At 35.0% G+C, this 27,735-nt stretch overlaps 1 pseudogene; it reads right to left on the bottom strand.

The window, feature by feature from the left end:
• LOC101257200 (UPF0496 protein At4g34320-like) lies at positions 1–24,794 on the bottom strand (annotated as a pseudogene).
• Positions 24,795–27,735: the final 2,941 nt, after the last annotated feature.

Here is a 27,735-nt window from a genome sequence, read left to right as displayed (position 1 = left end):
TCAATGATTTGGGGGTTTGATGATTCTTTGTAAGTCAACAGTCCTGGCTAAACGAATATCCCTGCTACACACATCATCCTTCATTCCAAGAAGTTGAACATTCTTCATGAAAACATCCATCTTTTTCTTGATCTCTTTTATAGAAACCGTAACAACATCTTCATCAATAGAAAACTCAAATTTCTTCAAGAGTAACCAATCTCGATTTCCAGTCAATCTATCAGCACCCTGATACTTTCTAAATCATTAATTGTGATAAAAGTACCTACATGCATTGTGTTGACCAATTCCTTTTACCCTTTGAGAACGTCTTCATAGTTCTTGAGAAGGGAATTCATCCATTTTGCATTGATCCGAATGGGATCGACACTGTAGGTATCAGAGCAGATGCGACACGAGGTGTAGCGATACTAGCAGCCACTATGGAGAAAATCAAAACAGCAGTACATGTAGCCACATATATAATGATTGACACTTTCTTCCGAGCATGGATATACTTAAGCCTCTTATCAAGCTTGTTCTTTTTCAGCTGCAGTGTCATAAATCAAGTAAAGGGCTATCCCAATAAGAAGATGAAGCATGATCGGGCCAAAAATGAAGGCAATCGAACGAAGGGGTAGAGCATGTTCTATTTTTCCGAATCTTTCAAGATGAAAATAGAGGGAAATCAAAACAGCACTACATGTAGCCACATATATAATGATTGACACTTTCTTCCAAGCATGGATATACTTAAGCCTCTTATCAAGCTTGTTCTTTTTCAGCTGCAGTGTCATAAATCAAGTCCAGCCCAATGTAGATACTAATGTCATACAAGTTGTTTTTGGGCTAAGAACGAGCAATAGGTCAAGGTTAATCTAGGATTCGGGTTTAGTAGTAGGCATGAAATGATTCCAACAAAAAGTGTAGTGATATGTCTTTTAGGGATTATGCAAATTTTTGAGAAAAATGTCTAGTCCTCTTATCCCCTTTCTTTGAGTCTATGTTTCTCATCTCCCTTCTAGTTTATCTTCTATTATTGTTTTTTGTTAGTTCCATTTTCCCATTGTAACTTCGGGTTTAATGATTATAATATCTAACTTATTTTAATGTGAAATTGGAGTTGTTATATTGGTGGTTTTATTTTTGTACTCTAAGGAAAATGGTGGTTTTAGATCGATTCACCGGCACGGGTAATAGTGATGATTGGATCTGTCGGGTTGAACGATACTTCACGGACCTTGGCTTCCCGGAGAATGAATTGATACGTCTTCCTTTCTTCAATCTCGAGGTGAGGCGCTTAAATGGTTCCGTTTGATGTACCAAAACAAACAATTTTGGGATTGGAAGCATTTCAAGAAAAATTTATCGTTGTGCTTTAAAGAACGAACCACCCCAGAGTCTTCAGTTGGACAATCCAAAATCACAACTATTCTTACTTTGGTACACAAGGTGCACAACAATTTTTCAGTTATGTCTAAGCAACTTCACAACACCCAATCCAAACTTCAAGTATTTCCAACATCAAAGGCTTGTCATCAACAATAATTCAAGAGGCTGCAATAGAAGATGCAATTGACAGCGATGATGGACAATCAAACATTGCCAATAATTTTTAGGTACATCTTGACACTTAGGTTGATAAAAACCACTTTTTATTTGGAACAAATTCATTAATGGGAGATCAACGTTCAGATCATGCAGACCAGATGTTTGATGAAAGATCTAACCAAATTGAAGAGTTGGTCCATGAATTTGACCTCGTAGAGGATAATTCAGTAGGGTTACAAATTCCATTGCAAGTACACCTACTTGGTATGTTGATATGCACTCTACAAAATTAAATCATGCGGAAGATGAATGTCTTGAAACTAATACAGATATAGTGTTTCATAGATGTCTCCTACGAAACGAGTCCACTCTACAGGGACAATTCGCAAATATGAAGCTTGTAGTGACTGAAAATTATGTCTTCCATGAGATTTTAAGTTCTGAATTTTATGCACCAATAAGAGTTGATGGTGAGATCTCTCTTATCCTTCGTGATAATGATGATGATGATGATGATGTTGAGATTGATGAGTCTTATTCATGCCTATTCAATCAGTCATTTTTTCCCAGTTTTAAAGCTCTAGCAATTGAGAGCATGACAGATGGCTAACAAACTTGTTATTGGTTTGACACTGGGCTATATTTCTCAGTCGTGTTCAAATTTAGTAAAAGTTGTGATCATTTATCTGCAACAGAGTTTTTTAAGAATTGTTATCTTCCTATAATTGGTGCTCAAGGTAGCGATGTAAAATTTTTGCCATTATATGCTCAAGTTGTTATAGCAGTGGGGACAACTCAAAACAACTTTTGAAGGAGCAGCTCACAATTGGTTGCTCGATATGTTGGCAAGTTACGTCCTAACTATAGGAATGGGTAATTCAAAGGTGCACCAAGTGTTCGACACAATATCCAATGAATCTTGAAAGGTATCCAATGTTATATTTACTTCATTACTGGTTAAGGTGCCAGTTGAAACATCTAAAGAAACACAAATTGTTCATCAATTGCACTTAACAGGCAGAGAGTATTTGCTTGTTTCTTTTGGTGGTCTAGAACCTATATTGTCGCCCTCACAATCCACACACGCCCTACCAATGAGGTATTTTTGTTCCACTGTTTTAAATTTGTAGTGGTTTTTGTTGACATGAAATTGATATGGTGGAATCTGATGAAATGTATGTTGACATAATTTGCCTGAAACTCACAATGATTGAGGATCTATATCTTTATAAAGAACTTTTTTAGAATAAGGATGGTGTTTCAAATAGTGAGGTTCAATCTTATGATGTGAGGACTGATGTTAAACAAGAAAAATTTAATGAGGGAAAATGACATATTGAATGTTTCTTTTATATGGATGCCGGAGTGAATCTCTTCATCTTTAAGTTTGATGTAACGGTGAAGGTTAATTGTGTGTGAGATCCGGGAATCAGTTCCAAGACTATGCACCAAAATGGTTTCATGGAGACCACCTAGGCACACCTATTGCTCGAATTTATTGATATTACATCTCAACTTTTTAATTAATTTTATGATGCTCACGTGAAAGAGAGTACTCATTCTAAAGAAAGGAGGAAGACAACATTAATGGAACACTTGGTATTTCCTTATATGTGGTTTAGTTTTTCACAAGATAATGGATGGCAAGTTTTACCTGATATTTATACCTGCATGGAAGCTAAGGATATGCCTAGTGATATTAAGCTTTGTGTTCTTACTCTTGTTTATGTTACATTATTGGAGCCAAATCAGGTACATATCAGTGTGTGTAAAATGACATTTGGGTTGGTTTATGGTTAAGAGTACATTTTACCTCCTTGGTTAGTACATATTAACCCAAATCTCAAAAATATGGCTTTCAACATTCCCATGTTCAGTGCAAAAAACTTCATCCCAAATAGTGAGTTGTGATTTGGTTTTATTTGGGACTAATTCAGTGTTTTAAGTAGTGCAATCAAAATATCATTTAAGAAACCACTTGTTGCATGGAGTGACAAATATTTAACTTTTGAAGTTATAATGCAACATCAAAAAGTGTCAACAAATCAATGTGTTTATTGGTGTTTGAAACTGATATAGATTTCTCCTGATGACATCTTTTTGTGGGTTGATACTCATACTAATGTGTGTCTTTATATAAATTGCATGTGTGGTTTTGAATGCATAGATGTTCCTAGTATTGTGACTTTTACAAGGGTCAAGATTGTTCAATCTACTTAGCTACTGTTATTTGAGACAATTGGTGAGGATCATACTATTTCCATTGTTATTATCTTGAACATTGAGGACAAGGTTCTTATTAACGATGGGAGTATCATTATGAATCAAGCCCAAACCAATGTAGATACTAATGTTATAAAAGTTGTTATCGGGTCGAGAACGAGCAATAGGGTTAGGTTAATCTTAGATAAGGGTTGAGTAGTGGGAATGAAATGGTTCCAACAAAAAGGATAGTGATATATGTTATAGGAATTATGCAGATTGTTGAGAAAAATGTCTAGTCCTCTCATCCCCTTTCTTTGAGTCGATGTTTCAAATTTCACTTCTAGTTTATCTTCTTGTTATTTGTAGTTTTGATGAGATAACAATCTCAGGGACCTCGTACAGGGAGGTGTTCCTAAGTGGATATAGACACGCACACTGTCAGGATGGAAAAGTACAAAAGTTAGTGCACAGTCTACAATAGTGGCAGAAATGGCAGACGCAACAAAAACCTCAACCAACGGCATTGTATTAAGTATTGTTATTCTTCATAAATATTATATCCAATAGTCACAATCTCAACTTTTTTGCAACTTGAAAACATCTCAAGAACTCTTGCAAAGGCTGACAAAACGCAGTGAAGAAGCATTCCAAAGACGAACTCAAATTCGACAGAGCTCGAATCTTAGTTGTCTTACGAGTATTTCGTCTGAACTCATATTGTAAATTTTTTCCTAGAGATTAAAAGGACTCAGATCTTGTTCTTTGTTAAAAATTCTAAGTTAGTTGAGTCCAACTTATTTAGTGTGCAACCTTGTGGGTTCTTTAGTTAAATTCTAAGTCATTCGGAGAGTGGTGATTTAGTGGGAAACCTGCGTGTTACTTAGTGAATCCTAAGTTGTCTAGATGTGATAGTTTTTAAGCTCTTCAATAAATAGAGTTATTGCATGGTTGTGAGATTGACAACTTTCTCTCACATTGGTGTAATCGGGTTTCACTTTGCTAGTGAAGATTAGTGAAAACGGTTGTAAAATCCGGTGTGACAGGTCGTGGTGTTACTCCCTTGAGAAAGGAGGTTTCCACTTAAACTTCTTGTATTTTTTTCGTGTTATTTTAGTCTTCGTTCTTACTTAGAGTGTGTTAAGGGACCTAATCCATTGACTGATAGTGGAAGCACGTATTCTAACAATTGGTATCAGAGCATGTTCTCTCTAGTTGGTTAAAACTAATAGAGTGTTTCTTGCATAAGAATGGATGCTCCACTTAACTTAGAAGAAGACCAATCCTCAACTCGACCATCCCATTTCAATGTCCAGTTCTATAGCCTTGGAAAACAAGAATGCATGATTATCTTATGGCTGGGGATAGTGAGTTATGGGACATTGTGTTTGATGAGCCTTTCGTTCCAACTTCTGAAGTGAAGGACGGTGAGATAACTAGAGTTTTTCCAAAGACTTGTCAACAATATAATGAAGCAGACACAAAAAAGATTGTGAAAGGCTACAAGTCTAAGAAGTTGTTAGTTTGAGGTATAGGTGTTAAAGAATACAATCATATTTCTGCTTATAAATCAGCAAAGGAGATCAGGGTCTGTCTTAGGACTGCTCATGAAGGCGTTGAGAAAATGAAGGAATCAAAGGCGGACTTGATCACTTCTCAATATAAAAATTTAAGAATGACGGGGAAACTATTCACGACATGTACACTAGACTCTCCTTCATAACCAATGAGCTACGAAGTCTTAGAGAGACAATCAGTAGGAGCAAGAAGGTTGAAAGGTTCTCTGAATTCTTCCTAAGTCATGGTAAACCAAGGTCGATGTTACCACTGAATCATAGGATCTGAATGTTTTGTCGATGGATGCTCTGGAAATCTTCTGACACATGAAATGAATAGAATTCAAGATTTCTCAATAAATGAGGCTAATAAATACAAGTCTCTAGTACTCAAGTTTACTCTTGGAGAAGAGCCTAGTGAAAAAGATTATATGGCTTATCTTACCAAGAGATTTTGGAAGATCTTAAGGAAAAATAGATGATTTAAAAAAGGTGGAAATCCTCCTCGAGCTGCTATTTCTAGTGCCACCTGTCATAAATATGGAAAGGCTGCGCACTTTTTAAGGGATTGTCCGATGCTCAAAGCTGAAAAGAAGGTGTATCAAAGTCCAAGATGTGAAAAGGGTAAACGAAGGGACCTGGTACCTAACAAATTGCAAGAAAAGCTGCAGTTGACTAAGTAGTGAAGAAAGCTCTTGCTGCATGGGGAGAATCTTCAAGCGAGTCGGGAGATTCAGATTGTCCTGAAGATGCATCCATGTTGGTGATTCAATATAAGGTCAATGTGTTCGATGAGATGTTATCTCTTATGGCTAAGTCAGATGATAAAGATAAGGTAACTCTGTTGGACTTTAAGCAAAACTTGAATACATACTCCATTAAAAGAATGTGAGGCCTAGAAAGAGTCACAAGAAAACTTCTCGATCAGTGCTAGGAAAAAAAGGGTACTGAAAAGGGGATCTGATCTTGTAGCCAAGCCATTGATTAAGAAAAAAATAAAATTGCCTCAGTGGGAAAGAAACACTATGTTTACCCCTCTATATGCCTACTAGGAACTCAAGTTAAAATGGGTTTCCAAGTCTAATAAGTGATATTTGTTGCAGGGGAGTGAAAGCAATAGCAGTCAATGTTTGTTTATGGAGAGAGGATGCTCAAAGAACATGGCTGGAAGCACCAAAAACTTCCTCACACTCAAGGCACTTCAAGGAGGAGGTGTCTCTTTTTGTGATGGAAAGAAGGGATATATTTTGGGTGTTGGTAGAGTTGGCAAATCTAATGAAGAATCCATTGTAAATTTTTACCATGTGAGCGGATTGAAGTACAGTCTTATTAGCGTTTCCCAGATCTGTGACAAGGGAAATGAAGTCAAGTTCACTTTAGAGAATTGCACTGTGACTAACTTGTCTACTAAGAAAGTCGTTCTTACAGCTTAAAGACGTAAAACTATGTATGTGGCAGACCTAGAAACATCTCACGGAGATTATCTCACATGCCTGAGTGCTCAAAGTGAAAATGCAGACTTGTGGCATCGGAGGCTAGCTCATGCGAGTTTGTATTTGCTGAGAAAATTGGTTTCAAAGAACTTGGTCCATGGTCTGCAAAAATTGAAGTTAAGTGAAAGTAAGGTTTGTGATGCATATATCAAAATGATGAAAACTAGATCATCTTTCAAGTCAAATATCAAGAGATCTGTTCAAGGGATTTCGGAACTATTACACATGGATTTGTGCGGGCCTCTAAAGGTTAAAAGCAAAAGCGGAAAGAAGTACGTTCTGGTGATTGTTGATAATTATTAAAGGTTCACATGGACGAGATTCCTCAAATAAAAAGTCGAGACACCTGGATCTACTCATGATCTTCTTCAAAGTGATCCAAATAAACATAGATTTCCCGATGGTTGGGATCATGTCTGACCATAGAACTGAGTTTGAAAATGCAAAGATTGATGTGTTTTGCTCAGAAAATGGCATAAGTCACAACTTCTTAGCTCTAACAACACCTCAACAAAACGGAGTGGTAGAAAGGAAGAACAGAACATTGGTGAACATTGCTAGAACCTTGCTCATTGAGTCAAATATTCCTTAGATTTTCTGGTCTTAAGCACTCAACACAACATGTTACGTAACCAATAGATGCTTGATATGGTCGCTGCTGAACAAAACCCGTTATGAACTTCTCAACAACAAGAAACCTAAGTTGATCTATTTAAGGTATTTTGGGTGCAAATGTTTTGCTCTAGACAATGGAAAACATCAACTTGGAAAGTTTGATCCCAGAATTGATGAAGGCATTTTCGTAAGATACTCATCATAAAAAAAGCCTACGGAATATTCAACAAAAGAACTCAATGCATTGAAGAAAGTATGCACGTAATATTTGATGAAAATGGTGACCTGAAAAACTTCGATATGAAAAATGACGATGATTTGAATGAACAGCTCCAAGCTCAAAAAAATAAAGGTAGTAGGTCTGAAGCACTTGAAATTCGAAGACAGATGATGTTGATCCAGGTACATTGTGGAAGACAAAGGGAAATGACTAGTTTGAAGAAGAACATGGTCCCACACAAAATGTAAACCAAAAGGAAACTAATCCTCCCAAATATGATGATTCAGAAGATGAAAAGAATCAGAATCATCAACTTCAAAAGTTAGTCTCTAAACTAGGGTGGAACCACACTTCATCCCGCTCTTGAGAATCTTATTTCTCCACTAAATTCAAGAATGCAAACCAGATCAAAAACAAGAAACATGGTTGCATTCTCATCTTTCATCTCAACCATTGATCATAAGAATGTGAAAGAGACTTTGAATGATGTTGAATGGGTTAACACAATGCAAGATGAATTGCATAAGAATGGAAGAAGCAACATATGGTACCTGGTTCCAAGACCTACTAAGAGAACCATCATAGGGACCTGATGGACGTTCAGAAACAAGCCTGATGAAAGTGGTGTCATCACGAGAAACAAGTCTAGGCTGGTTGTTCAAGGCTATAATTAGGAAGAGGGCATAGACTATGATGAGACATTTGTTCTTGTTGTTAGAATAAAGGCCATCAGAATTTTCATAACCTTTGTTGCTTTAATGGGATTCAAATTCTACCAAATAGATGTCAAAATTTACTTTTTGAATGGAGATTTGGAGGAGGAGTTGTGCATGAAACAACCACAAGGATTTGAAGATTTTGAGAAACCAAATCATATTTTCATGATCAACAAGGCTTTGTAGGGACTAAATCAAGATCCTAGAGCTTAGTATGAGAGCTTGTCTAAATTCTTCCTAAATAATGGTTTTAAAAGGGGCAAAAATGACAATACATTGTTTCTAATGAAAAGGGAACAAGAATTGCTCATCATTTAAGTATATGTGGATGATATAATTTCTAAAGCTACTTCTAAATATCAGTGTAAAGAATTTTTTCTCTAATGGAAAACGAATTTGAGATGAGCATGATAGGAGATCTAATATTCTTCTAGGGGATGCAAATTAAACTAACACCAAATGGTACCTCAATTAGTTAAGAAAAGTATACAAAGAATCTACTGAAGAAGTTCAACATGGTGGAGCCTAAACCAATAGACACACCTATGGGGACTAACTCCAAAATGGGAGTAGATGAAGATGATCCTCTAGTGAATCAAACCATATATAGAGGAATTAGTAGGTCCCTATTGTATTTAACTGATAGCGGACCTAACACTGTATTCAGCATCAGAATGTGTTCTAGATTCCAAGCATATTCCAGGGATAAACATTTGAATGCTACCAAACGGATACTGAGTTATCTAAAGAAAATAGGGAACCTGGTCATGTTCTACCCAGCAGGTGATACTTTTAACCTGGTAGGTTTTTTGCAGATGTTAATTTTACAGGTAATCAAGTAGATGGGAAGAGTATTTCTGGCATGGAACACTGTTTTAGATCCTCTCTCATCTCGTGGAGAAATAACAAGCAAAATTTGGTGGCTCTTTCATAAGTTGAAGCTAAATATGTGGTTGTTGCTTCGTGTTGTGCCAAATTTTGCTGGTTCAAGCAACAGATTGAGGATTTTGGAGTTCATATCCAAACCATCTCTCTTATGTATCATAGAACTAGTGTTGTCTGTATGGGGAAGAATCAGGTTCAACATAAGAGAACAAATAATATCTATGTGACACATAACTTTTAAGATATAATGTTGAAAAGGGGAATATCACCTTGAAGTACCGCCAAACGGAGGATCAAATTGCTGATATCTTCACCAAAGCTCTTAGCAAGGACCAATTTTAAGTGTAACGGGCTGAAGTTGGGAATAATGAATTTGAATAGACCCAATTGCATCCAAAAGCATTCGATTCTCGTGATGGCTATGACCTACAGAAAAGGTATCTTCATTATTGGTAATACATTGCTTGACCAAGATCAAATTTTGTACCTATTGCAGGTATGCATTCAAGAAATTTACAAAATCAAAGTATGGTCAAAACTATTAAGGAATCGAATTTCATTTGCAGTAGTGGACCTGGTCCCTCTTAAGGTTAGGACTCTCTACATTTCTTTAAAGTGCCTAAAAATAAACTGTTGAGATTTCCATTTGTCTGTCATCGGTTCTTATGACCGTTGTCCCATCGCTTAAATCCAAGCGACAAGTCCAGTCAAGGTACCTGACACACCGTTTCACTCTTTTATATGTACCTTTTATTTCTCCTTCAACTATCATCTTCTAAAATATTCCTCTCCTAAAATCACTCTCTCAAAACCCTAATCTCTCTCTCTATTCACTCTTTTCCTTATCTCCTATTGCCTTATTTCTTTCTTCCAAACAAATGTGTCTCACTCCTAATCCTTTTCAAGGAATTGCTTTACATTGTGAATGAAATAACCCTTTTATCTTTCCATACATCCTCATGTGATGTATCGCCAACTAAAATGTCAACCATTTCTCCTGTCAACATCGTCCAAGAACGTCCTCCAAATCTAATTTCTCCCCTTGATGTGCATATCCCAGTATCTCCTTCTCAACCTAGTCCCTAGTCTGATATGTTGTCCGATCATTTATTTGAGGGAGATATTCCAGAAAGAAAAAACTCTAATCTAACATTCTAGCTATTAGTGAGAGTCTGGTTATCGGAAGTTTGGCATTGATGAGTGAATAAGCCTTACATGAAGGAGATGATCATTTTGTGGACGATGATATGCGAGGAACTCAACCAGTGTTTCATAGAACTATATATTTTGGTAAGTACCTTCATCTGAGGGTACTGACACATGTCAGATGAAGATGAGAAGATGATCATACTATTCAAGGGTTACTGCAAAATAGAGAGGTCCCTATTTCTTAAAAGGAGAAAGAAAGGGTTTTTGAAGAGAAATCTAAAAGGAGACCTTTTACTAGGTTTGACTCTAGGAAGTTGATGGGTGATTCTATGAAAACAAATGCAGCCTCCACTGCTAACAACAGAAAGAAAATAAAAGTGTCAATTTTTAAAATACCTTTTTTTGATGTCGTGAAGGTCATTGGTGAAGAATTTTTAGAGGAACTTGGGCGAGAAATATCGGATGGAAGTAAAGAAAATCAAAAGGATAAGGTTCATAAAGAAAAACACTATAAAATCATCTAAACCACCTACGAGGAAAAAAGGTAGATGGTAAAAAAAAACAAAGAAAAGGCTAGCAAAAGAAAATAGAGTCATCGAAAAGGAAAAGAATAGCCCCTGTGGTTGAACCAGAAATCTCTGACCAGGGGCCTGGTCCTAAAGTGATTTTGGATGATAAAGGTACCAGAAAGTAGCCAATCATTGACAATCTGCCTGTAGAAAGTGTTATGGGAGGAAGAATATTTTATATGGACATCATTCTGAAGCCTGGGATGGACTCACTGTATGACATTGTGCTTACCTAGTCCTGTTTGCATTTATTTGATTCTAAGTTTCCTATTCTTCATGAGGAAGAGGTGCACGACATTTATTACAATATTGAGTTTTGTTAAAATGGTAATTCTAATTGAATGTTTCCAGAAAGGAACATTAAAATTCCGAATGTTGATTAAAAAGGGGCTTCACTTAGTCCAACTCCAAAGTCTTACAACTAGGTATTGTAGAGATGGTCCACCTAGGAGCAAGAAGTTTCAATGCCCACTCCAATTTTTTCTATGATGATTGTATGGAGTAACAAATGTTCCAGACACCAAAAATATCGCTCACAAGTTGATCACAGCTTCCCTTCTTTCGGCTTTCAGTATCTGAAATACCATCATACCATACATACCACTATGCTGATGCTCGAATAATTAGAGGCTTGTGCTGAGAATCATAACGAGCTGGTGCAATCTTGGCTTCTGCTCTTTGGTATAGTTTCAAAAACCCATCAAACAGTCAAAAAAGAAAAGATGTGTATTCAAACAGGAATTCTGACAACACATATTGCCACCAGTCCATGCCATTTATGTAGACATGATCCACCCAGGTACTTTGCTACTGTAGCATCACACATTCAGTGATTCGCGGTCCTCCTCCTTTTTTTGGTCCAACACTAAGTGTCATGCCACTAATGGAGCTCTATTTGTATTCACTTTTCAAGAGCATATGAACTTTCTACATACTTCTTTAATACCCTACAAGACTTGTTTTGGCAACACGAATATAGAAGACCAGTCGGCTGTTTATTTATGTTACGTCACTGTTCAAACTAATCTTGGTTGTCATTTATTTCGTCGCTGATGTTATACACTTTAATTGTGTTAGTTTAATATCTTTGAATTCCTCTATGTTCTTGCATAACTTTAGTATTGTCCATGTCTTTTCTATTTCAATTGGTCAAGTTATCAGTTGCATTAGTTATTATGGTTCGATCAAAGATTGAGATTTCTGCTTGTTCACTTTCATCCGTGCCATCATAGGATGCTAAACCTTCGCTTCTCTCATTATTTTTACTTCAGCAAACATTGATTAGGATCTACAAAAATTTGCAGTTCTGTCATTGTTTTTGCTACACGATATAGAAAGGTTGTAGAAGTTCTAGGTTGCTATAGTTGTTTCACCATTATATGTAGCTGTTATATAGATGCTGAAATTATTTGACTGAAATATGATATAAAATAATATGCTTACAATTTCTCCTTATATTGATCACCAAACAATTACTACTGCTAACCAAAAATGATCAACCTGCATATTTCTTCTCCACGTAATATTGAATTACCTAAATGCTTCTTACTTGTAATTTCCACATTAGTCACACTACTTGCAATATAAATAAATAAATAAATATATATATATATATATATATATAAAATTTGATATGTCTCTATTGACATATTTCATTTTTATTTCAGGGTGAATACATGTAACAATCCTAAAAAAAATCGAATAAATAGGTACTTAAGGTGATTTAATTATTATTTAAAAATCTGAAATTTTAAGGGCATATGGTCCTGTCACGTATTAATTAAAATAAATCAAGTTTGTATAATTTAATTAAATCCTATAAGACTAAGTCTTGAGTTAAGACTCCTAAACCTATGCTAACAATCTCCTAATCACGTTTATCACCACTCCACGTTCAAATGAAGAAGAAAAACCTCTCTTGTTCTCTCTGCCAAGAATAACGTGAAGAACATAAAGTTCAACCAAGTTTCTTCACACTTGAAGAACTCACACGAATTTTAAAGAAAAACAACGTTAATCACACGTTAGGGCTACGGAGGTTTGTCAGTCGAAGTGGTGTTGACATTTAGAGGGTTGGACGTGATTCTGGAGGAGGTTTGGGACAGCAACATCAACGTTTGAACATCGATTAAGGTATGGGATTCTTCTCTCTTGGTCCCTTACCCAAGAGACCCCTTAAGGTTCAAGATATTAATTCTGAAAACTAGGGTTGTTCCCCGTTGCATGTTCCTGTCACTAGCTCCAATTGAATATTAGGTTTGGTATGTTTGATAGTACAAAGTAGGGATGAAATGTATTTTCGTGATGTTTATGTTTACGTATGCATGTTCGAAATTATGTGAAAAAGTGATGTGTGTGTGTGTGTGGCACTGAAATTGGTCACTGTTTGGAGGTGTGCAAAGGCATGTTAATTTTGTATTTTAGATGCTAAAATTGTACATAATGTGATGTTTGTATGGTGTGTGAAGTTACTAAGTTTTGATTGAAAAAAACTTGATTAATATAATTACAAAACTACACCTAAAAATGCACTAAACGCTAGGTAAAACGCCCTAAGAAGCTAACCTATAAAGGTTGACGAAGGCAAGTTAAAATTTTGAATAATATTTCAGCTTAGTGTACTTAATTACGTTCAAAAAAAGTGATTGATGTCTGGATGTTTTATTTATTTAAAGGAGGTGAGGCCACCATGATTTGAACATGTGACCTCACCCTTGGCCCGGTCTTGCGCGAGAGGATTAAAAAAAAAAGGGCTGCGGGCGGGAATGAACAAGCGACTTGGGGGAAGAGGAGGAGGAAAAAAATTATTAAACAAATAAATGGAAGGAGTGGGATTCGAAACCACAACCTCCATATAAGCGCGAAAGAAGGAAATAAATAAGGAAAAGAATACGTGAGACGCCGGAATCGATGCCACGACCTCAAGGTGGAAGAAGGGGCGAAATTAATTAAGAAAAACAAGTGAGGCTGTGGGGATTCGATCCCACAACCTCACTGCCACTCGCCCCTTTTAAAATTTAAACAAAATGAAGATAGAGGGGTTGTGGTGGTTCGAACCCACCACCTCAACGAAATTAAAAGAAAAATAAGGGGGTTGTGGGGTTTCGAACCCACAACCTCCGTATTGTAGCGAATTTAATTCTAAAAATCAAAGGGGTTGTGGGGGATCGAACCCCCAACCCCTCGGTTAACTAAAAGTAAAATTAAAATTGAAAATTAATCCCTTCATGTAAATGTTGAGATTTAATTTAGAATTCTAATTAACATAGAAAATTAATTTTTTCATGTAATATTGAGACTTAATTTAGAATTCTAATTAAAATAGAAAATTAATTCCTTCATGTAAATGTTGGGATTTGATTTAGAATTCTAATTAAAATAAAAGATTAATTCTAATCCCTCTTATGTGTTATAGCACTAGTGCTGTCAGTATGGGGAAGAATCAGGTTCAACATAAGAGAACAAAGAACATTGATGTGAGACATCACTTTTGAGAGATAATGTTAAAAAGGGGAATATCATCTTAATGTTCTGCAGAACGGAGGATCAAATTGTTGATATCTTCACCAAAGCTCTTAGCAAGGACCAATTTTGAGAGTAACAGGCTGAAGTTGGGAATAATTAATTTGAATTGACCCAATTTCACCCAAAAGCATTCGATTCTCGTGATGGCTATGACCTACAGAAAAGGTATCTTCATTACTGGTAATACATTGCTTGAGCAAGATCAAATTTTGTACCTATTGCAGGTATGCATTAAGGAAAATTACAAAATCAAAGTATGGCAGGAATCAAATTTCATTTGCAATAGTGGACCTGGTCCCTCTTAAGGTTAGGACTCTCTACATTTCTTTTAAATTGTCTAAATGTAAATTGTTCAGATTTCCACTTGTCCGTCATCGGTTCTTATGATTGTTGTCCCATCTCTTAAATCCAAGAGACACGTCCAGTCAAGGTACCTGACACACCGTTTCACTCTTTTTTTATGCACCTTTTATTTCTCCTTCAACTATCATCTTCTAAAATATTCCTCTCCTAAAATCTCTCTCTCAAAACCCTAATCTCTCTCTATTCACTCTTTTATTTATCTCTTATTGCCTCATTTGTTTCGTCCAAACAAATATGTCTCACTCCTAATCCTTTTCAAGCAAGATGCTTGAGATTGTGAATGAAATAAACCTTTTGTCTTTCCATACATCCTCATGTGATGTATCGCCATCTAAAATGTTAACCATTTCTCGGTTCAACATCGTCCAGGACCGTCCTCAAAATCCAGTTTCTCCCCTTGATGTGCATATCCCAGTATCTTCTCATCAACCTAGTCCCCAGTCTGATATGTTGTCCGATCATTTATTTAAGGGAGATCTTCCAGAAAGAAAAAACTCTAATCTAACATTCTAGCTACTAGTGAGAGTCTGGTTATCGAAAGTTTGGCATTGATGAGGGAATAAACCTTATATGAAAGAGAAAGTCATTTTGTGGATGATGATATGGGAGGAACTCAACTAGTGTTTGGTAGAACTATATATTTTGGTAAGTATCCTCTATCTGAGGCTACTGACACATGTCATATGAAGATGATCATACTATTCAAGGGTTACTACAAAATAGAGAGGTCCCTATTTCTGAAAACGAGAAAGAAAAGGTTTTTGAAGAGAAATCTAAAAGGAGACCTTTTACTAGGTCTGACTCTAGGAAGTTGATGGGTGATTTTATGAAAGCTAATGAAGCCTCCACTGCTAACAATAGAAAGAAAATAAAAGTGTCATATTTTTAAATACCTTTTTTTTGTTGTCGTGAAGGTCTTTGGTGAGGAATTTTAAGAGGAACTTGGGAGAGAAATATCAGATGGAAGGAAAGCAAATCAAAAGGAGAAGGTTTATAAAGAAAAAAACTATGAACGCATCTAAATCACCTACAAGGAAAAAAGGTAGATGGTAAAAGAGCAAAGAAAAGGCTAGCAAAAGAAAATAGAGTCATCGAAAAGGAAAAGAGAAACCCCTGTGGTTGAACCAGAAATCTCTGACCAAGGACCTGGTCCTATAGTGATTCTGGACGATGAAGGTACCAGCAAGTAGCCAATCATTGACAATATGCGTGTACAAAGTGTTATGGGAGGAAGAATATTTAATATAGACACCATTCAGAAGCCTGGGATGGACTTACTACATGACATCGTGCTTACTTAATCCTATTTGTAGTTATTTTATACCAAGTTTCCTATTCTTTATGAGGAAGAGGTCCACGACTTTTATTACAATATTGAGTTTTGTGAAAATAGTAGTATCAACACCAGAGTGGGGGATGTAGGTATGTATTTGAATGAGGAGATCCTTTTAAAAATTTTGAAAGTACCTCAAGAAGGGATTAGGTCTTTTGTTGGAAGGACTTGCTTTGTAGAATTTAAAAAGAAACCTTCCGAAATTCCCACAACTCGACGTGCTGGACTTCTCAAGAAACTAATGAAGGGCGAGTATCAGTTGGTGTTTGAATTTTTCAATAAAGTTCTTCTCCCTCGACGGAGAAGAGAATTCCTGCTACCACAACTCACTTATTCATCATAGATTCCAAGCATGTTCCAGTGTAAGATTTCGGAAAATCATATGTCTAGTGAAGAGCCAGTAAGTCCATTAGAATATGTATTGAGGATACATAGACATTTCAATGCCCAATATTGAGAAATATTGGCAAAGTATAGAAAAATGGCAAAGGGGTGTTAGCCAATTCCTATATATACCCAAATAAGAAAAATATAGTCTAAGATTGTTTAGAAATGTACCTACAAAGAAGATCCTAAGCTAAAATAAATTGTGATAATTACATCCAACATACATATTAGGTACTAGGCATCCAAGTGTCAAACCTAGTACCATAGTAGATAACCATTTAAAATGATCATGTAGAGTAAGCAGTGCCCAAGGACATAGTGAGGATCCTTTGGACAATAAGTAAACATTCCCAAAAGAACAGTAAAAAATATTTAGTTAGGAAAGTAAAATCAACCCATGTTCAAGCACATGTGCAAAACATGTGAAGAAGCACCAAAGGAGGGGACCACCCTAACCGAATCCGGTTATGGTAGTTAAGGGGACAAAAACGTGCACAAGGTACCCATCCATGTGGGGCATAACTACCTAAAGAATTATAGACTCTAACCTACTTACCTAAATATCTAAATAACCTAGGAACAAATTAAATAAACTAATTAGTGCACCCGACAAACTAGGACCAAAACCGGGTTGACACTAACCTTGTACTAGTTAAAGAGACAACCTAGTACCTAACCTACTCCAAAAGGCTAGTTATGGTCCTAAAAACTTAGGTTTACTTTAGTTTTTCACGTATGTTACTTAAATTATTAATTTAGAAAATTAACTAATTAATTTACAATGGCTAAAACCGAAAATAAAAAGGAAATTTTCAGATTTCGGTAAAAACAAGAAAGGAACAACCTAGTACCTAACCAAAGATTGTCCAAAGACTTAGTTAATGTCCTAAAAACCTAGGATAATTTATTAATTACCCTATTCTACTTATTAATTAATTTATCAACTTATCTAATTAATTTAAAGGGGAAAATTCGAAATCACAAAATAATTTCCATATTTCGGTTAAAACAAGAAAAAGACAACCTAGTACCTAACGTAGGCTGGTTCAAAGGATTGGTTATGATCCTAAGAACTTAAGGGAACTGTAGTATTTACTTTAGGTCACCTAATTAAGTAAATTATAAATTCAATTAATTAGTTTAAATGATCAAAACTAAATTCTTACACTAACCTAGTACAACTCAAGATATATCCTAGTACTTAACCTAGGATGGTCAAAAGGCTTAATTCTGGTTCCAATGAATTGAGGGTACTTTAGTACTTACCCTAGGTACCTAAACTAATAAAATTAAGGATTTAATTGATTAATATAAAGTCAAAATGTTTACCAAAACCATAGTCAACACCAATTTCCAAATTTGACTAAGTGTTATCTTCTCCTATGTTTAGTCTACTTAGGAGGGGCGTTTGGGTAATTGGTTAATTAATTTATTCAATTAACTGACAAAACCCTAAGTTGAATAAGTCAAAGTCACATCCTAAACCTAAAAACCGCGTTTAAACTCAAACAAATAAACGACTAAAACCAGAAAACAAGCGTGAGAAAAACACTGAACAAAACGCAAGAAAAAAAAACAGAAAATTTCTTAGACAATTCTTCAAGGTTTGTTCAATGTTAATTCAAGGTGGTGTTAGGATATTAAGTTCTACTTAAGTTATGGGTTTATCTACTGGACTTGTTTCTCCAAGAGAACTTTCTTTCGAACGATTCAAAGACCTTGAAAACTAGGGTTGTTTTCTGTCGTTCTTGTCAAACTCTTTTCCCTAGTAACCTTGTTACAATTTCAATGTTGAATAGGTTAGAAATAATGTTTTTGGTATGTGGTGTTTTCTGTTCTTAACATTGTTCTGGAATAATGAGTATCGAATGAACTTATGAACTTGTAATTGCATAAATTTAATCTTATTATCAAAATTAAGGATCAATAATATGCTAAGTTAAGTCCATGATGTGTTAAGTGAATATGTGTCTTTGGCTGAATGTTGAATTGATGTTATTGTGATGTTATGAAGATGTTAAGGCCATCAAATTGTAATATAATGTTGTCCAATATGTTCTTAAAACGTTACACTAAAATCCATAAACCAAGAATTGGCTCAAAGAAATCTATGAAATCATATCTTGAATGAATTGGCTATTTGGTTCCAATGAAGTTGGCTAAATCTATTTGGTCAAAATGAATATATTGTAATGGATAGGAACTTATATAAATGATTAAAAGATTGTCTAAGGGTACATACATATGGAAATTTAAATATGACCTTCGTAAAAATTGGCTTATACCAAAAAGAATGCATTTGCTAGTCTAACATCTCAAATATTGAGCCAATACTAATCATATGTCATTCTTGTGTAGTAAGAGTATCAAATATATATTAATCACTTAAAGTAATATAAATGAATCCATAACCAAGGGCATGAAATTTATTGGGACAACTCCCAACATGCTCCACAAGATTGAACTATGAACACATGAAACTCATTGAATGAAGTGCTCATCGTCCATAAACGGAGATATGAAGATTCAAACTAAATTAAGTAAGTAATGTGAGTTATAACATAATTAAAGGGGTCTAAATTAAGTGACCAGAATGTGGCGTTAAAGGAAGTGAGACAAGTCTTACTTACACCAAAGATAATTTGTTAAAAGAATACTCACGAATGAAGGTGTTTGAATGTGTGAATTTAGTCTCATTAACACCTAAAGATGATATGTAAGGAAAATTCACATTCATAAAAATGTAAATTAAGGATTATATGAAAGAACAATTAATATTTCATCAATGTACAGTAAGGATGACCAGTCATCAATAGAGTAAGAAGATATCAATCTAGAAGCAGGCCTCCATAATGCTTGAGTCAAAACTAAAAGATGATGAAATGAACATTCACGTAAAAAGGGATGAGTAACTAAGATATATGTAATGAAATGATGAAACCCTAGAAGGGTTAAGTAAGAGTGTGAAACACACTAATGGCCAAGTGCATTGGCATATGATGAAATGAACATTGACGTAAAATGGATGAATAATTATGGAAATCAAATGTTCTAATGCTAATGAATGTAGTGACAATATGATAAAAGGTCAATGTGAAAGATGAGATCAATCTCAAACGAGCCTAAGTAATTGTTACCAAAACGTACTTACCTATGAGAGTGTAAATCTAAGGAAGAGACCAATCTATATGTATACTCTAATGAAAGTATTGAGACTGATGTATACTTAATACTAATAATGAGATGATAAATCATCTATTGAGCTATGATGTCCTCATACTAGAAGCCAGTTTCTATGACACATGAGTTGAATGAAATGGAACTTTATACTGAGCACCGATAGGCTTGGTATGAGGGGTGATGCCTTCTTCTGGGAAGGGCTGAGGTTAATGTAACTCTAATGAGATGAGATTGACCGGCATGTCAAGTATGGGTCTCCTTATATCTCCTAGACTTCGAACCTATACTGCAAATACAGGGATCTGGCGGGGTTCAATCCCCATGTACGCTAGCATGTTTAGGGTCACTTAAGCTGGTGATTCCACATCTTTTCGGTGTGGGAAGACATTTTATTTCATGATTCCCGCATGATCTATGTCGGTTAAAGTTGGAGTTCCTCAAAGTATGAAAGATAATGAAATGAACGATACCAAAGGAGTTTGTGCAAGACAATCCGGAGGTGAAATCAGATTCAAGTAATGACATTAGGTTATTCTTGGTTATTGCACTAGATGATCCGGAAGAGAGTCTAAACTACATCCTTGGTATGAAGTACAAATGAACAGATGAAGCAGACTCTGTGTTTACTAAAGAAGGCCCTCGGGTTGAGGTCCCATATGTTGGGCCCTTAATTAAGATGTCTTATGCTACCTAAACGATTCCAAAGTGTTGTGTATATGAAATATATAATATATAAAACATGGAAATAATGAAATTAATGGCATGATCATTAGAGAATTTCTTATTAAAGGTTAGGATCATGTAGTGTAAAGAATGACTCACTATAAGGTAGGGAAATCATTCCTTAGTCCTTGGATTACTTACATCGATTCATCGTGGTTATGGGACTACAATGAATCGTTGCCCTTGTAAGTAAAACAAAGGACCAAAGTAATTATTGAACTACAGAACAAGAAGAATAAAGCGACTTAAAAATAATCTAAGTGTACAAAGAGTAGCTCTCGGCCTAAGAGGATCAAAAATCATAAATCTTCGCCTGAGTTGTTCTAAAATTATGTTGATGATACTAATATTTTGTAATCATATTGAAAATGAGTTTTGTGCTTTGAATGCATTAAAATACATTATATTCATACAACAATTCACAACTAACGAATTAGCAAAGTCTAATGACTTGAATTTCCAGAAATGGCATGTTGCTTAGGAAGAGCTTTCATTGATCATGCATAGGTTTATGTGCATGTGTGCATAAACCCATACATAGTAAAAGTGTTTTAATAACCCCCCCTACTACTATTTACTATTTTTATAGGTGTAGGTCAGAGGACAGGTTGACGACACTTGCAGCGGTTTGGACTTCAGCGTTTCTCCAAACCATTTGGTAGGTCCTCATGATTTCGAGTATAATACAAATTTAGTCTAGCCTTAGTTTTAGACATAGCTAGTGTATGTTGTCCCTGGCATTTCTTTCGCATCTTCATTTCAAAGCTTCCTAATAAGACCGTGTTTGGCGAACTATTTATGATATTTTCATCTTCAGTTTCAAATTGATTCTGTATGTTAGATGGTTGTTCTCTTATGTTGAGCTTTGTATATGATGTATCAAGTTAATAATTATATGAAGTATGTGTATAATTCATACATATAAAAATTTATAAATTTTCCGCAAATTTGACTAGATGAATGTGATTACTGCAAGATGAAGCTTGTCTTCGACCTTTGAGAGGTCAACGACGCCGGTTGCCATCCAGATTCCAGAATCCGGGTCGTGACATCCAGGGATTCACATCTGAAGGCTGCCAAACGGATACTAAGGTATCTAAAGAAAACAGGGGACATGGTCCTATTCTACTCAGCAGGTGATACTTTTTACCTGGTAGGTTTTGCAGAAGCTGATTTTGCAGGTTATCAAGTCGAAGGGAATAGTACTTCTGGCATGGAACACTTTCTTGGATCCTCTCTCATCTTATGGGGAACCAAGAAGCAAAACTTGGTGGCTCTTTCAACAGCTGAAGCTAAATATGTGGTTGTTGCTTCCTGTTGTGCCAAACTTTTATTTTTCAAGCAACAACTGCAGGATTTTTTAATTTCGTATAAAAATCATTCCTCTTATGTGTGATAACACTAGTGTTGACTGTATGGGGAAGAATCGGGTTCAACATAACACAATAAATCACATTGATGTGAGACATCACTTCTGAGAAATAATGTGGAAAAGGGGAATATAATCTTGAAGTACAATAGAACAGAGGAACAAATTAATGATATCTTCACCAAAGCACTTAGCAAGGACCAATTTGAGAGCAATAGGCTAAAGTTGGAAATGATGAATTTGAATTAACCCAATCGCTTCCAAAAGTATTCGATTCTCGTGATGGCTATGACTTGCAAGGCAGATATCCTCATTACTGGTATTACATTTCTTGAGTAAGATCAAATATTGTACCTATTGCATCTATGCATTCTGGAAAATTACAAAAGCAAAGTATGGTCTGAACTATTCAGGAATTGAATTTCTTTTACAGTATTGGACCTGGTCCTTCTTAAGGTTATCACTCTCTACATTCCCTTAAAACTTAATAAATGCAAACCGTTGAGATTGCCACTTTTCAGTTAATGGTTCTTATGACCGTTATCCCATTGTCTAAATCCAAGCGACACGTCCACTCGAGGTACCTAACACACCGTTTTACTCTTTTTTATACACATTTTATTTATCCTTCAATTATCATCTTTTGAAATCTTCCTCTCCTAAAATCTATCTCTCAAAACCCTAATCTCTCTCTTACTCTCCATTCACTCTTTTCTTTAACTCTTACTGCCTCATTTGTTTCTTCCAAAAGAAGATGTCTCACTTTTAATCCTCTTCAAGGAAGATCCTTGAGTCTTTGAATGAAATAGACACTATGTCTTTCTATACATCCTCATGTGTTGTATCTCCATCTAAAATGTCGACCATTTCTCCAGTCAACATCATCCAAGACAGTCCTCCAAAGCGAGTATCTCCCCTTGATCTAAATATCGATTATCTCCTCATCAACCTAGTCCCAGTATGATATTTTGTCCGGTTATTTATTTGAGGGAGATCTGCCAGAAATCAAAAACTCTAAATCTAACATTCTTGCATCTAGTGAGAGTATGGTTATCGAAAGTTTGGCATTGATGAGAGAATAAGCCTTACATGAAGGATATGTTCATTTTATGGAAGATGATATGGGAGGAACTCAACCAGTGTTTGATAAAACTCAAGATTTTGGTAGGTATCCTTCATCAGAGTCTACTGACAAAGATGAAGATGATCATCATATTCAATGGTTACTGCAAAATAGAGAGGTCCCTCTTTTGTAAAAACAAATAGAAAAGGTTTTTGAAGATAAATCCAAAGGGAGACCTTTTACTAGGTCTGACTCTAGGAAGTTGATGGGTAAGGCTATGAAAGAAAATGCAGCCTCAACTGCTAACAACAAAAAGAAAGAACATTCAAAGTCTCTCAATGTTAAGTACCTTTTTCTGCTGTCATGGAGGCTCTCTTGAATAATTTGAAGAGGAACTTTTGTGAGGAATATCGAATGGAAGCAAAGAAAATAAAAAGGAGAAGGTTCAAACAGAAAGAAACAAAAAAACATCTAAACCAAATGCAAGCAAAAAAGTAGATGGTAAAAAGAGCAAGGGAAAGTCCAGTCAAAAGAAAAGAGAGTCATCGAAAGGAAGAGAGAAACTCCTGTGGTTGAACCAGAAATATCTGACCAAGGACCTGGTCCTGAAGTGATTCTGGACGATGAAGGTACCAGAAAGTAGAGAATCATTGACAATATATGCGTATACAAAGTGTTCTAGGAGGAAGGATATTTAATATGGACATCATTCAGAAGCCTAAGATGGACTTACTACATGATTTCGTGCTTATCTAAATCTGGTTGCACTTAGTCGATACCAAGTTTCCTATTCTTCATGAGAAAAAGGTGCACGAGTTTAATTACAATATTTAGTTTTGTGAAGATGGTAGTTTCAAATCCAGAGTGGGGGATCTAGGTGTGTATCTGAATTAGGAGATCCTTCGAAAAATTTTGAAGTCCCTCGAAAAGGGATTAGGTCTGTTGTTGGAAGGACTTGCTCTATAGAATTTGTAAAGGAATGTTCCGAAATTCCCACAACTCGACGTGCTGGACTTCTGAAGAAACTAATGAAGTGTGAGTATTAGAAGGTGTTTGAATATGTCAGCAAAGTTGTTCTCCATCTAACAGAGAAGAGAATTTCTGCTACCACAACTGACCTATTCATCATGGAATTCTTGTGTAAGTTCGAACCATTGGATCTCCCTGCACTTATGCTTTATCATATGCACAAGACAGTGATAGAACGAAAAGGAAAGCATGGAATGGGATATGGATATTTTCTGAGCAAAGTGTTTCAGTATGTGAACATCCCACTAGAGGCAGGGAAAGTATGGACAGTTAAGCAATCATTCGCTCAGAATACTCTAGTGGAATGCGAGTGCATCGAAGGGAAGGGAAATCCAATGAGCAAGGTATCCCAGCTGATAGAGGAGTAGGAACCCCTAACTGGATTATTTGGAAACATTTGCTATCTATAAACAAACTGGAATATTTGGAAAAATTCCTCTGTTAAAGGATCCCCAACAGTTCTGAAATTCTTCAGTTACTTTATTCCCTTCAACACCACTTTCCTCTTCAAATGCTACAAGAATCAGCGATTGACGATCCCGAGCTCGTTTAGGCATTTCTATACAGCAACAAGGAAATCCAAAGATTTGAGGCAATTGTCAAAATACTCCTCAACTAGCTCAAACAATTCTTGATTCTTGCATATATCTTTCTTGGAATCCAATTTCTGATACATTTCCAAAAGGCATCGAAAGTGCTCTACCTTCAACCGCGTCTTAAAGGGTATTGATAACGTGATTGTTTCGAGCTTGTAGATTGGTATCGAAGGAGTGTAAGTCTGTGTCAACCCTGCACGCATCTTCATATGAATTCAGTTCAATTTTACACTGTAGATTGTCGATTGCAGCTGAAGTTTCACCAGGATTTTTGCTCATGTGTCCTCCCATATTACTCTTAAAGCTCAAATTCAGTACAAATATCTACACAAGCTGCTAGAATGCAAAATTTTAGAAATGTAATTTCACAACATAAAACTATGACAGATAGTCAGAAACCCAAAACAAATTATCCTCTATTTTCAGATAAACTCCAAATTCAAAAGGGAAATAATGGGATGGGAACAAATAACAAACCAGAACATCACTTTCATACATATAAAATCAAACACAAAAACACAAGAAGCTGCAACAACTGAACAAAAAAAACAGACAAAAAGACCTAAACTTTATCCCACAATAATCATACCTCATATATTCCCCAACACTGCAACAACATATAAATAAAGACTACAAATGGGCAACTGAAATACATGTAAAACTTTCAAGATTTTCAGCTAAAATGAGAAGCTTTATTAACGAATCTGCGTTTGGAGAACAAAATAATAGGGTCCCACCCCCAAAACAATCATTTTCACAACATTAACATAACATCAAATCAAAAACAAAACAAACAAGAAACAGCATCAACTAAATAAATATGAAGTACCCAGGAACAGAAAAAAGATCCAAACTTTATCCAATAGATTCTTACTTCATATATTCCCCCAACTTATTAGTAGAGCATCAGTATGGGTTAGGCCCGTTAGGACTGCCTAGCCTAACCCTGGATTTAATAGGGTTGCGCTAAGATTTTTGGAGCCCATTTAAAAAAGGCTTTTTAGCTCGGCCTGAATAAGCCTGCTCATTTGGGAGGCTTGAGTAATATTGGTAGAGCCGGCCCGTGGGCCAATAAGAATTAATTTTAAAATATAATATAATATTAAAATATAAAAATAAAGAGAATCCAAAATCAAAACAATTAAGTTAATATTTCTATTTAGATATTTATACTTTTAGTTGAAAAAAAAACATAATAAATATTAAGGAAAATGCACAAGTACCCCCTAGACTATGACCAAAATTCTAGAGACACACCTTAACTAAACTAAGGTCTTATTACCCTTGAACTTTTTTTTTGTAATTTTATACACCTTTTGTCTTATGTGGCACTCTATGTGACTCCACGCAATTGAGGCGCGTCAGATATATTTGGATGCCACATAAGCCAAAGAGGTACACAAAATTACAAAAAAAATAAGTTCAGGGGGATGTACGACCGTAGTAAGGTGTTTCTCTGAGATTTCGGTCATAGTCTAGGGGGTACTTGTGCATTTTCCATAAATATTATAAAGATTATTATATTTATGAATTTGATTAACAAGTAGTGACAAGGTCTCATTTGTTTCCATTAAGATTAAGATATTTGAATTTGAATACACATTTAAAGATTAAGATGTGCCTTAAGATCTAGATGTGTAAATCTGAATAAACATCTGAATATTAAAATATTGTCTCTGAATCTGAACACTAAATTATTGGGACAATTTGTTTTCAATATCAGAATGCACATATGAAATTAAACGTTATAAAATAAAATATTATAAAAACCTTGTTAGTAAAATAGTTTTTTTTTCATATAAAATAATATTTTGAACATTTTTACCATAACAAGGTAAGATGATTTATCTTTTAAGAACTCAACATCAAGTTATATCATTAATATGACTATTTTTTGCACTCAAATACTTTGAGAATCTAATATAAGGCAATTTAAAATAGTTTAGATAGAGTAGTAAATATATAGTTTAGGAAAATATTTTATTTTATTTTATTTTATTATAGAAATTTTTTATTGTTATCGATCAAATAACTAATACTTTCTTATTTTTTAAAATCATGGGAGTGTTTATCAATTCAAATATAATAATTCATTTAGAAAGTAAAAGATGTATATTAAGTTAATATGAATAAAGGAAAATATAATGACAAGCATGTAATTAAAATTAATTAAATAAGAAAACAATTTTTATGAGTTGTTGTGATTTGGTTGAATTAAGATAGGAGTCTTATTTTTTAGTCTGAATAGTGTTAAGGGTGTGTTATAGATATGATTCATTCAGATATATCCAGACCCATTAAGAGGCTTATAAGAAAATAAAACAAACGAACTTAATGAATTGAATCTGAATAATTAAGATCAACTTCTTAAGAACAAACACTCTTTATGAGACAAATCTGAATGATTAAGATTCAAACCCTATTAAGTGCAAACAAATGAGGCCTAACATAATGTAATATTGTTTTGTCGATATTTCTGATAATATTTTTAAATTATAATTTATAGTTTAATTTAATAATTATAAAAAAATATAATTTTTTTAAAAGTAGGCTGGCCCGGCAAGCCTGTAGCACACTTACTTGTGGGCTGGGCCGACCATTTTCTAGTCCACACAAAAATGGGCTAGCCAGACCTGGCCCGTAAAATGTCAAAGCCTGTATTGGTTAGCCCGGATGGGATGGTCTAGCCCATATTGGGAGCTCTATTTATCAGTAAGAAATCGATCAAAGATCTCAAATGGGGAAACTTAAAAATGTAATTTTCCGCTAATCTTTCAAGTTATGATGCTCTGTCCAAGAATGGGGTTTCTGAAAAATGAAAGTGGGGTAAAGAACACATATTTATAAAAGGGGAAACACTCAAATATATCATCGAACTTTCAGAAAAGACTCGTTTATGTCACCAGTTAAAAGTTTGGTTCAATTATGTTATTACTGTTAAAGAAAAGATTCATTCATGCCATTTTTTTAAATGATTTTGCTAAACCATTTTTGAAATGTGGCCAATTATAATTTGGCCATGTAAAAAAAATTATTCAAAAAAATCATAATTCAGAAAAAAAATTGAATTTAATTTCTGATTTTTTATTAAATAAATTGATGACATGAACAATTATAATTCCACCACGTCATCAATTTTTCTAATAAAAAAATCAAAATTCTGAATGAAGTTGAATTTTTTTAACTTTTTTAATTAAAAAAATTGATTATGTGGCCGAATTATAATTGGTCA

The sequence above is a fragment of the Solanum lycopersicum genome, chromosome 1, assembly GCF_036512215.1.
Source record: "Solanum lycopersicum chromosome 1, SLM_r2.1".
NCBI lineage: Eukaryota > Viridiplantae > Streptophyta > Magnoliopsida > Solanales > Solanaceae > Solanum > Solanum lycopersicum.
The sequence above is the reverse complement of the archived record's forward strand: the minus strand, read 5'-3'. Positions and strand labels throughout refer to the sequence as shown.